The sequence below is a fragment of the Paramormyrops kingsleyae genome, chromosome 4 (assembly GCF_048594095.1).
Source record: "Paramormyrops kingsleyae isolate MSU_618 chromosome 4, PKINGS_0.4, whole genome shotgun sequence".
NCBI classification, from domain to species: Eukaryota; Metazoa; Chordata; class Actinopteri; order Osteoglossiformes; family Mormyridae; genus Paramormyrops; species Paramormyrops kingsleyae.
In genome coordinates, this window is record NC_132800.1 from 8,154,677 (window position 1) to 8,168,331 (window position 13,655).

At 45.0% G+C, this 13,655-nt stretch overlaps 1 long non-coding RNA gene across 1 annotated transcript; it reads left to right on the top strand.

Annotated features, from left to right (window-relative positions):
- Positions 1-1,078: 1,078 nt before the first annotated feature.
- LOC140588700 (uncharacterized) lies at positions 1,079-4,925 on the top strand. The gene is made up of 3 exons (XR_011989877.1): positions 1,079-1,283; positions 3,456-3,770; positions 4,890-4,925. It is a non-coding gene; the product is annotated as an uncharacterized lncRNA (long non-coding RNA).
- Positions 4,926-13,655: the final 8,730 nt, after the last annotated feature.

Consider the following 13,655-nt stretch of genomic DNA (forward strand, 5'->3'; position numbering starts at 1 on the left):
GGGACTCTGGATGTCCTGCCTCATCAGGAAAAAGGGGGGGTTGCCCAAGCTGGAGAGCCACTGGAGAGACCCCCAGGAGGTCCTGAAGTGAATCTCCGAAGCAGGGCTGTCATGTTACATCGAGACCAGCTGGCTCCATACCAACCCTTGGCCCACTTGGAGAGACCATCAGCAGGACCTGGGATGAGTTTCCCAGCAGCTGGAACTGAGGAGACCGGTGGGAAAACTGGGGTCCTGTGGCCACAGAGGGCTCAGCGCTATCTGGAGCGCTACCAGGACTTTGTGGGGATACCAGGTTGGATCACCCTCCCTGAAGGGGGGCAGTGTAGCACTGGGGATTCCTGGCAGGCAGCGCAGTGGCCTGCTGGACCGGTGCCAGCTGTGTAAATAGCATGAATAATGTAAATAGCTCTGTGTATTTATCATTGCGTTGTTATTGTGCCGTATGTTAATGTCATGTGTAGCGTTAATGTTAATTGTTGTAATTATCGTTGTGTGGGCCACCATGTGTAGTTGGGACGCTCTGCACAGTGGGCAGTGTCTGTGTGTTGTGAGTATTACTGGCATAAATCAGTACCCGTCTGCGACTCTTATCGCTGCGATCACCATGTCTGGTGTCCGTGCCAGAAAATTGTAATATTCTGCTGAATGAAGTACTGTAACCTACATTTGAAAAAAATGTTTCTAGGAGCCTGATATGAACTGAAAAAATAAATAACAATAATCCCACAAAGCAGGTTTTTGCAGCTAATTTTACTCTGAATAATCAGAAGTTCATTGATTACACTGTTTTGTTTTTGCAAATACGATGCTAGTAAAAACATTTATTCAAAACAAATTTTTATATTCTGCAGAGTAAAGTACTGCAGCCTACAGTAGACTGGCACTGACTTTATGAATATGTGTATAAATGGTGTAAGAGGGAGTGAGAGTTAATCAGCTGGGTAATTTTCATACTGTCCCTGCAGGTGTGTCCACAGTGAGCAGGGCGACTGTACAGAGAGGAGGATCTGTCACCATCCTGTGTTCCTATGACAACATATATCAAAAACATGAGAAATACTTGTGCAATGGGAGTGACTGGAGTTCATGTACTCCTATAGTACGCACTGATTCTCCAAATATAACTGGTGAAGTGTCAATCAGAGATTTTCCTGACCAGCAAGTCTTCAATGTAACCATGAACAATCTGACATCTGGGGACTCTGGTTACTACTGGTGTGGTGTGGAGATCGGCAGAGGTTCAGCTGTGGGAACACGGGTTTACCTGTCAGTCACAGAGGGTAAGATGTCTGTACTGCAGACTGTTGGCAATGAGATGCTCATTATGTAACATGTCGTTCGGTCAGAAAGAAAGGACATTAACACAAACACAGGAGACAATATTTTAATGTATAACAGGGACCAAGTTTTATTTTTGATCAACACCGTAAATGAGACCAGGGAGAAGTAACATTAAATAGGCTACTGTAGGGGGTTAAATATGAGAAAAAATATGTTAAAAATGTCAGCTGGTTTGAATTTTAAGTAGAAATCTTATACAAAAGGAAAATTATAAATAAACATTCTGTAAAAGAACAGCTGTTTGGCTGTCAGTTACTGATATTTGACCTATATGTAAATTTAAATAACTATAGTGTATGAGAATGAATATTGTGATTATACACTCACCTAAAGGATTATTAGGAACACCATACTAATACAGTGTTTGACCCCCTTTTGCCTTCAGAACTGCCTTAATTCTGCGTGGCATTGATTCAACAAGGTGCTGAAAGCATTCTTTAGAAATGTTGGCCCATATTGATAGGATAGCATCTTGCAGTTGATGGAGATTTGTGGGATGCACATCCAGGGCACGAAGCTCCCGTTCCACCACATCCCAAAGATGCTGTATTGGGTTTAGATCTGGTGACTGTGGGGGCCATCGTAGTACAGTGAACTCATTGTCATGTTCAAGAAACCAATTTGAAATGATTTGAGCTTTGTGACATGGTGCATTATCCTGCTGGAAGTAGCCATCATAGGATGGGTACATGGTGGTTATAAAGTGATGGACATGGTCAGAAACAATGCTCAGGTAGGCCGTGGCATTTAAACGATGCCCAATTGGCACTAAGGGGCCTAAAGTGTGCCAAGAAAACATCCCCCACACCATTACACCACCACCACCAGCCTGCACAGTGGTAACAAGGCATGATGGATCCATGTTCTCATTCTGTTTACGCCAAATTCTGACTCTACCATTTGAATGTCTCAACAGAAATCGAGACTCATCAGACCAGGCAACATTTTTCCAGTCTTCAACTGTCCAATTTTGGTGAGCTCGTGCAAATTGTAGCCTCTTTTTCCTATTTGAATTGGAGATGAGTGGTACCCGGTGGGGTCTTCTGCTGTTGTAGCCCATCCGCCTCAAGGTTGTGCGTGTTGTGGCTTCACAAATGCTGCATACCTCGGTTGTAACGAGTGGTTATTTCAGTCAAAGTTGCTCTTCTATCAGCTTGAATCAGTCGGCCCATTCTCCTCTGACCTCTAGCATCAACAAGGCATTTTCGCCCACAGGACTGCCGCATACTGGATGTTTTTCCCTTTGCACACCATTCTTTGTAAACCCTAGAAATGGTTGTGCGTGAAAATCCCAGTAACTGAGCAGATTGTGAAATACTCAGACCGGCCCGTCTGGCACCATTAACCATGCCACGCTCAAAATTGCTTAAATCACCTTTCTTTCCCATTCTGACATTCAGTTTGGAGTTCAGGAGATTGTCTTGACCAGGACCACACCCCTAAATGCATTGAAGCAACTGCCATGTGATTGGTTGATTAGATAATTGCATTAATGAGAAATTGAACAGGTGTTCCTAATAATCCTTTAGGTGAGTGTATAGCACTTTTCAAGACAACCTAAGCACTTTACGGAAGTAATGGGGAGCCGCTTCAACCACCACTGTGTCGCCCACACCAGGATGGTGCAATGGCAGCCATTCTACGCCAGTAGACTCACTACACAGTAGCTAAAATGGTGAAGGAGCAGGAGAGAATTCACTAATTAGATAAAGGGGATGATTAGGAGGCCAGATTTGAAAGGGCCACAGAGGGCAGTTTAGCCAGAGCATCGGATACCACCCCTACTCTATTGAAAGATGCCCAGGAATCGCTCTCAGTTACTGATTTTTGACCTAAAAATGTGAACTTAAATGTGTAAGTCGACAAATGAGGTTTTTGCAGGCTAATTTTTATACTAAATGATTAGTTCAGTTAATCATTCATTGCACTGTTTTGTTTTTTACCAATACAGTGATAGTAAATGGAACAATTAAAACAAATTTTAATATTCTGCAAATTGAAGTAGTCTAACGGACAGTAAACTGGTACTGACTCTTTATGAATATGTGTATAAATGGTGTAAGAGGGAGTGAGAGTTAATCAGCTGGATAATTTTCATACTGTCCCTGCAGGTGTGTCCACAGTGAACACGGTGTCTGTACAGAGAGGAGGATCTGTCACCATCCCATGTTTCTATGACAACATATATCAACAACATGAGAAATATTGGTGCAGAGGGAGTGACTGGAGTTCATGTACTCCCATAGTACACACTGACTCTCCATATATAACTGGTGATGTGTCAATCAGAGATGATCCTGACCAGCAAGTCTTCAATGTAACCATGAATAATTTGACATCTGGGGACTCTGGTTACTACTGGTGTGGTGTGGAGATCAGCAGAGGTTCAGCTGTGGGAACACGGGTTTACCTGTCAGTCCCTGGGGGTAAGATGTCTGTTCTTCAGACTGTAGCCAATGAGATGCTCAGTATGTAACACGTCATTCAGTCAGAAAGGAAGGACATTAACACAAACACAGGAGAAAATTTCAATATCAACATTTTAAAATGTAATTTACTGCAAGTTTCTGATGTTTGATGGCTATAATTTCAAGTGTATGTATGACGGACAGAACGATTAACTTATACATATCAGTATTACCTCTAAAGGAGACATCCCATAATTCAGGCCTGATGACCTCATCAGATACAGGTCCTGCTCTTTATCAAATACATGAGTGTCTGATCTGTATGTTACACCTGGGAGCTGTACAGAGACCTCAGGATTAACATATTTCTAGTTTGATACATTTGTATAATATGATAAATATTACAGATCTGACTATTTTCTCAATCAGACACCCAGTCAGATGTCTTTCATAAAACATCACAGACATCAGATTACTGGAAACAGACATACAGCCATATTCATCTTACAGCCATTTATTATGTGTACAAAGTAAAAAATAAAAAAGTAAAATGTAGATTTTTACTGTCATACATTAAAACTATTTTTTTTCTTCAGATGTCAGACATTTGTAGGGATCAATTGTTACTAAAGGTGTACAGGCTGGGTGATTGTCTGCAGGTAGTTTCTAACTGCAGCAAAGGCCAGTGTTACAGTTGCACTCTGTAATAACTGATCCAGTTCTGCCATAAATACATTATGATATATTAATAACATTATTTATCTCACCTGCCCACTATCAGTGCCCTGGGATGTGGACACTTTGGTCACAACCCTAATGTAATATTCTGCATCCAAACAGCTATTTTATTGAATATTCTTGGATATTATTTTTTAGTTTTAGAAATGACCTTTCACAGTCTGTACTGACTGACAGAACAGGGCAGGGGTGCTGTAAAAAGGGAGGGGGGGCATAAGGATGATTCCATGGACCCCTAAGTGACAGGGCCCTAAGAAATTAGGAACTTAATCGGATTGGTCTGGGCTGGGGGCCCAATCTGATTTGCTTTCATGGGGCCCAAAATCTCTAGTGGCCCCCGGGAACAGGGTTGTTTATTTTTAATTTAACAATCCTTTCTCTTGTTTCCATTTTTGGCAGATGATGAAGAAGGAGGGAATAATGAAAAACAGAGGTAAGCATTCAGCAGCACTTACAGCTGTGTGGTGTCCAGCTATGAGCGTCTACCTGATCACACAGTGATGGGAAACTTCTGTTATTTTATGGGAACATTGTTTTTCTTTTTTCATTAACTATAATATCCCTGTGATGACATCACATCCAGGGTGAGCTCTGCTTTGTGCCCTCTGCTGCTGGGGAAAGTCAAACCATGAACGCCGACCTAAGATAACTTGTACGCGCAGGGAAATGAGTCACGCGGCACGTCTCTCAGCAGAAACAATGGATAACGCTTCAGTCTGAGCCTCGCATTCGCTGTGATAGCATCGTGCATGTTTACACTAGCTGAATACATATATTTAGACAGTAAAAATACATTTAGACAATGATAGACAGTAACAGTAATTATTATTATATAATAAAATACATTTTAAAATAAAGATTTCTTATTAATTTAATATTAATAATAAACCATTAATACATTTAATTATAATAATATTGTCGTGCCGAGCCGGGACAGAATGGAGATAAAGGCGCAGACGTCAGGGTATCAGGGAATACGGGGTTTAATTACTGGTAAGGCAGGCAAAACGCAGACGGACAATACAATGACCGGACTGGGGAAACAAACTGATAAGCGGACGAAATACAGAGGACTAATGACAACAAGCAGAAACAGCTGATCACACGGGGATTCCACACGGGGTTAACGAGGAGGCATGGCACACGGAAGGAGCGGACGATCGGGGCAGGACACATTGTTTTTTTTTTAACTTTACACATTGTTTGGATACATTTATTTTCTTACTTTACAAATTACTGTTTTGATAAATATGCTTAGATGTGTTTAGTACAGGATATTCTCTTCTTGTTTTATCCAGTTCATTTTGTGTTTAAATGCTGAAAAAAAAACATATTTAGGTGTAATTTTTTGGGGCTGGGAACCAATTAATTGGTTTTCCATTAAATTCGATGACAACTCGAACTTTTTAGAATTCGATCCGGAGTTCTGAACGGATTAAATTCGAGTTCTGAGGTACCACTGTATTTAGTTGTTACTTAGCCTAGTTTGCAACCTGGTATTTGTTACACCGATATTGCGTGTGTCCATGAAAACCGTAAGTTGTTGTACTGTAGTATGTGAGTGATGTGGAGTTTATGCATTAAGTGAATGTAATTAGTAAGTTCGCCTGTTACGGTGGAGACGCTAGATGTAAGATGGCATATGTCATACTTCCAGATATTAATGGTTATAGCCCTCAGTGTATCTTTATGTTAGAGAACTATATATATGCATTGGTTAAATCTGTGTTCGCTGCATAAGAGCAGCACATACTGTAATGTTTCCAGGATAATTTGCATTATCGGTACTAATTCATGTTATTCTGGATAGTGTCACCCGCCATTGTAATCGCTGTGCTAAATCTATATCATATTGTGTTGTTTATATTGTAAAGTTCCCGCTATGGGAATAAGGAGGCAAGTGGCCGAAAACTAACTTTATTTGCCTGTTGTGGGCCACAGCCACACCATACACACTTTATATTCCTAAAAGAAACAGTCGCAGAACAGTCCTGCACTACACCCTCCCTACTTATTCTAGATCGTTCTTCTTTCTTCCTGTCAGTCTCTCAGCCCTCCCGCCTCCTCTGGCTCCTCCCACACACTCTCCCCTGGATGGGTGCATGCCCACAGAAAATATCCCTCCCAGCAACCTCTGTAACGGTACACTACCCCTCTGTTACTTAAGTCCTCGACCCGAGAACAAAGTCCCTGAACCTGGTGGGGGTCTCCTCCCTCTCTTTGGAGGTCCTCTAGGAGGCGTGGCCCCTTGAGGAACCCCGGGTATCGCAGGGGCAGACTGGTCACCTCCAGCTGCTTGGTCCAAACCGACTGGCATACTCAGCCTAGCTGGAGATAGTGTAGCAGGGGACAGGGGGCCGCCCCCTTCTGCCCCGTACCCCTGAGGTGTCGCAGTTCCCCTGTGAGGCGCCAGCCGGTCACGATGGAGCACAACTTTGCATCCCCGGGAAGGTAGTTGCACCCTATACACAACTTCCCTCACCCTCTCCAGGATGAGACACGGCCCCACCCAGTGGGTGTCCAACTTAGGGCGCCTGCTCTTCTTTCTGCTCGGGCTGTAGACCCAGACCAACTCCCCAGCTGTGAAGTGACGCCCCTGGGCATGGAGGTCGTAATTCCATTTTTGCCGCAGCCCAGCACTCATCAGCTGTCCCCTGGCATACTCGTGAGCTGTATCCAAGCCCACTCAGGCCCAGCAGAGGTAGATGCAGTGTCTGGGGGTCGTCCAAAAGCCAGCTCCGCAAGGGTCCTGAACTCTCGGCCTAGCATTAGGAGGGATGGTGTACAAGAGGTTGAGCTCTGGACCGCAGAGAGACAAGCCATCAGGACCAAGGGTAAATATGCATCCCAGTCCTGCTGATGGGAGGATGTTAAGATAGACAACTGCTCTGCTAATGTTCAGTTAAACCGCTCCACCAACCCGTCACTTTGGGGGTGGAGCAATGTGGTGCGGGTCTTTGTGATCCCCAGCCATGTGCACATGATGTAAAATACCCAGGACTCAAAATTCTGCCCCTGATCGCTATGCATGGACTAGTCAGGGCTTCCTGTAGAGCTTGAAAAGCTGCCTGGCAATCCTCCGACCAGAAATCCTCCGTCCTTTTGCAGCAGCTTGTACAAGGGGGCTGCAATGCAGGAAAACCCTTGTACAAACTTCCTATAGCAGGAAGCTAAGCCTAAAAAACTTTTCAGGCCTCTCTGATCTACAGGTGTGGGCCACTCACGTATGGCCACTACAGTGCCCACCCCCCCCCCCCCCCCACAGCCTATCCTATGCCCCAGGAAGGTCAGTTCCCTGTTCAGGAGCTTGCACTTGTCAGGATGTAGCTTCAGCCCTGCTGCCCTGATCCTCTCCAGCACCTGCCGCAAAGCGATGACTGCTGAGGAGAAGGAGTTCCCATGCACCAGTATGTCATCCAGGAAAACGAGACATGCATGAGGCGGGGCCCCTTCCAACACCCGTTCCATCAAACGCTCAGAGGTGGCCGGTGCGTTACATAGCCCAAAGCAAAGAACCCTGAATTGCCACAACCCCTTGTCAGAGGTACCTGCCAGTAGCTGCTCTTCATGTCCAGGGATGAAAACCTAGAAGAGCCAGCTACCCGCTCAAGGCATTTATCCACACGTGGGAGGGGGTAAGAGTCTTTTTTAGTTACCTCGTTAAGCTTCCTGTAATCAACACAGAAGCGCCACTCTCCCCCCTTTTTAGGGACCATGACCACTGGAGATGCCCAGGGGCTCTCAGAAGGCTCTATTATGCCAGCATGTAACATCTTCACTAGAACCTGCTCTGCAGCTTCCTGTCAGCCTAGTGAGAGATGGCGTGGACGCTGCCGTATGGGTGCAGCATCCCCCGTGTCAATACTGTGTTGCACCAGGGAAGTCTGCCCCAACTCGTTGTCATTGCATACAAAGCAGTCCTGAAATTCCAGCAACAACTGCCACAGTTGTTCCTGCTGATGCTCATCCAGATCGCTGGCATTCCTGTGCCGGATCTCCCGCAGAGCTGCCATTTTCCTATCCTCTCTGTCGAGCAAAGCATCTGGTCTGTCCTGTCCCCCCAGTACCCGGCTTGGAATGCACACTTGGGTAACAGGAGCCTCAGTAGCAGGTATGGGCCTATTTATATGGCTATGCCGGGTCCCCTTTGGGTTCCCCGCCTCCTCACATCAGGTAGGTTGTGTGGGGCATGCCAGGGGCTGCTGCTGAGGTGTACCATGTGGGCTGGTTTGCTTACATGCCCTTGGCCTGCCTGCCTGGGGTCCCCCTGCCACTTCACCGGCTCGCTGGCCACCTGGTGGCCTCATCTTTACCACATGACCACTGTTGAAACTCAATGTGGCATTCACCAGGTCCAACAGACAGCCCTGATCCCTCAAAAAGTCTAGCCCCAGAATGCATACGTCCTGCACATCAGCTACCCAAACCAGGTGCTGCACACTATTGCCCCCAGCTGCTAACCTCAGCAGTCCCCGCCCCCCTCATCGGCGCTAGCTCACCAGTTACTGTTCGGAGCTGGACTGCATCCCTTCTGGTACCAACTCTGGCTGGACCACCGTGAGTGTAGACCCCGTGTCTACCAGGGCCGTGCACGGAACCCCTTTGACACACACTGGAATGTGGCAGAAGTCTGACACCAAAGTCCGCCCCACCACAACCACTCCATGCTCGCCTACCCAGTTGGTACAAGTGGGCAGGACAGCCTGCTGATGCCTGGCTGGAGGCAAGGTTAACCCCCGTATCATCTCTGTGATCTCCTCCACCCAGGCAGGCTTCTGCACCACCCCTTCGCAATCCCCGGCTGCCCTAAATGCAGGTGGCGAATCAGCACCCTGCAGTGCCGCTCCCACTGAAATCTCCCTCTCCATTGCTAACTCCAGGGCATCAGACAGGGTCTGCGGGCGAGCGAGCTGTGTGTGGACATGATGATCCATCGGAGAACAGAGCCCTGATGAACTGGTCGCGGGCTAGCTCACTCTGCACATCTGGCGGCATGTGTGCGTAAGCTTGCCTGGCTAAGCTTTAGCCAGGGATCGCAGCAATTCCTCAGCGAGTCTCCGACGGTTAAGCAGCTCTGACCGAAGGAGCTCTGAGTGGTAGCACTGCCCGAAACGTTGCCTCAGCGCGCCGACCAACGTGCCATAATCGACTACTGCAATGCACTTCTCATTGGAATGCCCAACAAACATCTTCAAAAACTCCAGTACATACAGAACAGTGCAGCAAGGATTCTGATGAGAGTTCGAAAATATGAACACATTACACCCATTCTTCAATCTCTGCACTGGCTTCCCGTTTCTGCAAGGATTGAATACAAGGTTTCCCTTATCACTCACCAATGCATCCATGGAAATGCCCCCCTTTACTTAAAAGAACTACTTACCCCCCTAACATTAACACGGTCTCGACGATCTACAAATGCAAATCGTCTCCTACTTCCCAGGACCAAACTCAGCACCATGGGTGATCGGGCCTTCTGTTCTGCCGCCCCGCGTCTATGGAACACCCTCCCAGACCATTTGAGGGCCCCACAGACTATTGGAAATTTTAAAAAAGGACTGAAGACATTTCTTTTTAATAGAACTTATGGATTTTAATAAATTTTATAGGTTTCTTAATTATTGTTTGACTTGCTTGTTTTAATTGTTGTTTTAATATGTGTTTTTTTCACTTTTTTAGGATGACTCATTTTGTGGCACTTTGAGATTTATTTTAAATGTAAAGTGCGTTATAAATTAAATCTATTATTATTATTATTATTATTATTATAATTAGCCCTCTCACTCGGGTCCAGCAACAGCAAGCAGGACAGCGCATCGTCGCTTAAACAAAGGGCGAGCTGGAGAGCTTTCTGTTCCAGTGTACAGCCGCTCGCCTGGGCTAACAGTTTAAACTGCGCATGGAAAGCTTCCCAGTCCGATTTACGGGAATACTTCGGCGTTTTTACTCCAGCTACATTATGCACTCCACGGGCGCAGCCATCATTATTTACGTCTTCGCCGGTGCGTTGAACCTCCCCCTCCGGCTGGTGACATGCCCCCCGGACGAGGCACGAAATGGTGGCTAACTTCAGGGCCAGGGACAGTCCACAAACACGGCTCCCTCTTCACCGCTGCGGACATGTGCGCCACAGCAGCGTAGGCATACCCGCGGTCGTCCTCCTCAACCTTTATATGGACTGCAGGATCCATCTCCTTACAGCAGCGAAACCCGGCTTGTTCGCAATGGCAGTTTTACTTATGACACCACTGTAAAGTTCCCACTATGGGAATAAGGAGGCAAGTGGCCGAAAACTAACTTTATTTGCCTGTTGTGGGCCACAGCCACACCATACACATTTTATATTCCTAAAAGAAACAGTCGCAGAACAGTCCTGCACTACACCCTCTCTACTTATTCTAGATCGTTCTTCTTTCTTCCCGTCAGTCTCTCAGCCCTCCCGCCTCCTCTGGCTCCTCCCACACACTCTCCCCTGGATGGGTGCATGCTCACAGAAAATATCCCTCCCAGCAATCTCTGTAACACGCTACAATATTTACAGACCACACATACCTATACATACCATATATTCCTCTATTTTCGGCATACTACCCTATGGTAGACTTACAGTACAATCAGATAAAGGCGTCTTTTATCAGAGAAGTACTGGTGACCCGGATCCTGCTTGCACTTACATCAGAGTTGTAACCGGACTCCCCGCAGTGGTTTGAACATTCCTCCCCAGCGCATGTGCTCTCCTCCCCCACTCCCTTCCAATGTTGCATGTGAGACTTTACTGTTCAAATCCACCCTCTCATTCAGCTCTCTGGTCCAGCTTGTTTCTGTATGTAGGACTGGGCTTATTGGTGCTGCTGTTGATCATCATCATCATCATCATCATCGCATGGAAAGTTTGGGACAAACACAGTGAGTATCTGCTGATGCAGATGGTGTATAAGTGACCTGACTGTCTGAGCAGTGATGCTTGTCCCTCTGCACTCCTGTAAGCTGCAGCTACAACTTCATGCTTTTATCCTTTTCCAAAGACGGCTGGACAGAGACACAGACAGCAGCATTCAGACACACATGTTATACAGTAACATTAAAACACAGAACATGGTCACAGTCCCTTTGGGAACACAGACTAAAAACAGTGCAGAGCTAAAAACCGCTGTGGAGCAAACAGGACATCAGAGCACAGCAGCCCTGAAGGATCCTTTCTCCATGATCCTGCAGACTTTCCTCTTACCCTCAGAGTCTGTGTCCACCCAGCTGAGCTTATAAAACCCTAAACAAGTTAGTTATTCCAACCAGGCCCGGCTGGGCATCATTAACTGGGTTACCTGTAAGTGTAGGTTGATAATCAGATTTCACCTGAGTTGCCAATGGCTCATAAATATTTGTGTAGTTTTATACAATTATTAGACTGGGTAACATTTACACACATATGTACCAGAGCATGTGAGCGGAGCGGAGCGGTGAGAATTTCCGCTCCTCGCTCACGCGGCTGTTGGCTCCGCCCGCTCCTCCGCTCTAACTCGCTCCGCTCAACATCGCTCCTCGCTCCACGAAAATGTCCTCCCGCTCCAGTCAAATCGCTCCACGCTCGCTCCAATTTAAAAGAGGGGCAAATAATCTGCATGCCTAACAAATGTCACCTTAATCCGAAGCCTTATGTCATAAAGAAATATGAGCAACGGCAACATTGCCAGTCAGAACAGAAAATATTTATTTTTAAGCAACCTATAGGCAACAACGGACAGGTTTGGAAATGGCATTTCACACAAAAATAGGCTTAAAAATAAAGGAATCAGTGGGCTTAATAGCCTAAACAATATACAGACACGTTTTAAATTCCTCAAAGTTTATTCTGTTGATGCAGCACGTCTCTAAAATAAAATTTTACGTTACGTGAAATTAAAAAAAATCTTATTAGACCTACTTTGAATGACAAAACGAATTTATTTGATTACCAATATTTACTTTATAGGCTTTTATACTTTAATTTACTTTATAGACTCGATATGCTAAAACCATATAAAACTTGCACGCGTTTTGCTCTGGCTTCCGCTTGTTCGCGTAGCACACTCATGTTTCTGAGAAAAGTGATTCCAAAGTGAATCTTTACTCACTGAAACAGTTTCACCACATTGTTGTTCTTGCTGTACATTCTTGTCATCTATACGTTTGATAAGAATACTACACTTGTATGATTTATCAGTTTCCTTATAATACTTTGCGAATTCCATCTCGGCCAATTTGTGTAACAGTCTTGATAATTGTACAGATGAATTCTGGGTAGATTTGGGCACGCCTCAGAATTGTAGTGTGAGCGGTATCGGAGCGAAATTGGAGCGAGACAAAGCGACCGCTCCAGCCTTAATTAAAAAAACCGCTCCGAGCTCTGATCAAATTCCGCCCGCTCCGCTCCGCTCACATGCTCTGATATGTACATGATAACTAAGAGGAAATGACCATGTGTTTGTTGTACAACAAATTAACAGTATCAGTTGAAAGTGAGTGATGTGATCATAATAAATTTCTTTGACTTTATTTCTCATTTCTTTCCTTGAAGAGAAAAAAATGGCAATGAACCAAAATCCAGGAAGCACAGAATTAACAGTGAGTTCGTGTTTAATATGGGGAGAAACTGTAGAAAATTCTGCAAGGTTTTGTCTTTTATAAAAGAATAAAAACAGAAACTAAAGTCTGTTAACAGCCAGTAACTCATTGAGAAGTTTATCTCTGTGAATTAAGCTGATGTTAGGAGTGATTGTGTTGAATGCTGAGTTGTGACTTTGTTCTAGTTGAACCCAGACCATGAATACGACGTCATAGACAGAACTGGCATCATCAAGGGAGACCCGGCAGAGCAGTTAAAGCACAGAAATAACATACATATGATGGTATTTGTGAGTGTAGCTCCTGTCTCTAAACATATAATGTTATTAGTGTGTGAAGAAACTGCATTTTGTGGGGCACATTTTCATAAGCCAGTTTAGTTTATTTGCAGTTAAAATATTTTCTAAATGGCAATTAAAAAGAATTAATATTGGACAAAATTTGTAAAAGTACAAATTATTAACTGGTATGTCAGAATATCACCAAATTCTCAATGACATTTGATGGCTGTCAGTTAAAGAATGGACAGGTGGTTCTGTAGAGATACATGGTCATAATGTGATC